We start from the raw sequence: 2,241 nt of genomic DNA, 5'->3' as shown, positions 1-2,241 counted from the left end.
CTATGGCCATTGATATTGGTTAAGAGTGTTTTGGAATAGAATGGTCATTTTTATGAGGAAGCAGAGGGGCTCTGGTTGTTCCTTGTAAGGAAGCAGAGGGGCTCTGGTTGGTCCTCATTATCGGACCAGAGGATTCTGGTTATTGATTTGGAGAATGAGCAAGTTTTTACTAAATGTACTAATTGGACCAAAGGCTCTCTATCTATTGATAAGAGCTTCTATGCCAAAATCATATTTTTAGAAGTTTTAAGAAAATGATTTTATACTTAGAATCTTTTATTGAAAAACAGACCAGAGAGCCTCTGGTTGGCTTACACGTTGAACCAGAAGCTCTGGTTAGTACAACCAGAGGCTCTGGTCGAAGAACCAGAAGCTCTRGAAGAKAGACCAGAGGGGCTYTGGTCGAAGAACCAGAAGCTCTGGAAAAGAGACCAGAGGGGCTCTGGTCCTGGTTATTGAAATATATTCCAAGTGTGGTTTGGAACCAGAGGCTCGATGGACCAAAGCAGAATCTGATTTTATTCCGCATGTTGTGAAATGATTATTTGATAAATGTTTAGGTGATCTTCACCATGCATTGCATAAAAGGGAACCTCACTAGACATTCAGGTCTAACCCTCATTTCGTGTTTTCAAAACTATGTGTGCAGGTAAAGATAATAAGGGAAAGAGCATTATATGAATTACTTTCCTATGTGCTCAGTTGTTTTGGAAGCATAGATGCTAGGATGCAAGAACATGTACTTTTGGAATTTTTGAGTTGCGTATTTTACATTAAAGACTTTTGTATTATGGACCTATGTGGGAGAAGACATGTATTTTATGTATAATATATGTGTTATATGCAATGTATGGATTGGGGGTGTTACAGTTTTGATGTATATGAATATTATTATGTACTAAAAAAATGTAATCATTCCTTGATTTAATATGCACCACGCTGAACGATTTTCAATAATTCTCTAAAGCTTTCGTGTGCAGCAACCAAAAACATCCATCTTCTTGACCTTGAGCATTGTTGATAATCTGAATCAACGAGTGTTTGAAATGATCAAGAGTTTTAAATGGTTTTAGATGTAATGCCAAAATGCATCAAAATATAATAAGTTTATCTTTCTATTTACCGTAACAAATGTTTCATTCTTCCAATTTCATACTCATTTTATTGATAAATGGTTTCCAGTCTACATGACATCAATTGATTTTGTCGTGACATTTGTTCATATAATCAAAATTTACAATATAACTTAGACAATTTGGCGTCCACATCATCACTAATTACAAAATTTACTGGTTGCTGGTCAAAATGGTTATAAAATAGGAAGAATCAAACATCTGTTACACTAAGTGATAAAAGAATAGTTACCGTTACACTTAAATAGAAAATAAGGGGTTATTTATCAAACGTTTACAAGGTAAGCGTTTACTCGGGAAGAGTTATCACCATCTAAGATTCCGCCATCAAAATAGCATAGTAAAAATTGTTGTTGAGGATCTCTTACCCGGTAAATGCTAACCAGGTAAAAATTAATGATGTCACTTACCGGTTAAGATTCTCGGTCCTTATCGTGTTTCTTACCATGTAAGATTCTCGGTCCTTGTCGTGTTTCTTACCATGTAAGATTATCGGTTCTTGTCATGATCACCCAGTAAGGTAAGTAAGTACTTACTCGATTAACGTATGATAAACGACCATGCAGGACCGGCCCTGACTATAGGCCCAGGGGACGACGACCCGGGGTAGCATAAAGCCCAATGGCATCAAATTTCTAAAGCGAAATGTATATATATATATATATATATATAGACATGGGATCATGTGAGACCAAGGGTTTCTCGTAAGACCCGTAAGACCAATTCTCAACCATTGAATTAGATCTATAATCTGAACATTCATAATCACAAAATTGCTACGAGACTTTTCAATAATCACAAAATTGCCACCGTGCAATTTAAGACCATTAGATCATTAGCTTATAAAGTTGATCAATGAACATAAATTGGTCTTACGGGTCTCACGAAAAACTCTTGGTCTCACGTGAACCCAACCCTATATATATATGTATATATATATATATGTATATATATATGGGGGAACGATCAAATGCAAACCACTCAATTTGTACAAACCGTGCAAACCGCATTCAACCAATCATAATTTTTCATTTTGTTCATTTTTTTTGTAATTATAAGAGGTTGATTAATCATTTTTATTGTGGAGGGTGTTAATCATAGATATTAT

The sequence above is a fragment of the Cynara cardunculus genome, unplaced genomic scaffold (genome assembly GCF_001531365.2).
Source record: "Cynara cardunculus var. scolymus isolate 2C unplaced genomic scaffold, CcrdV1 Un_Scaffold_2439, whole genome shotgun sequence".
Taxonomy (NCBI): Eukaryota; Viridiplantae; Streptophyta; class Magnoliopsida; order Asterales; family Asteraceae; genus Cynara; species Cynara cardunculus.
The sequence above is the reverse complement of the archived record's forward strand: the minus strand, read 5'-3'. Positions refer to the sequence as shown.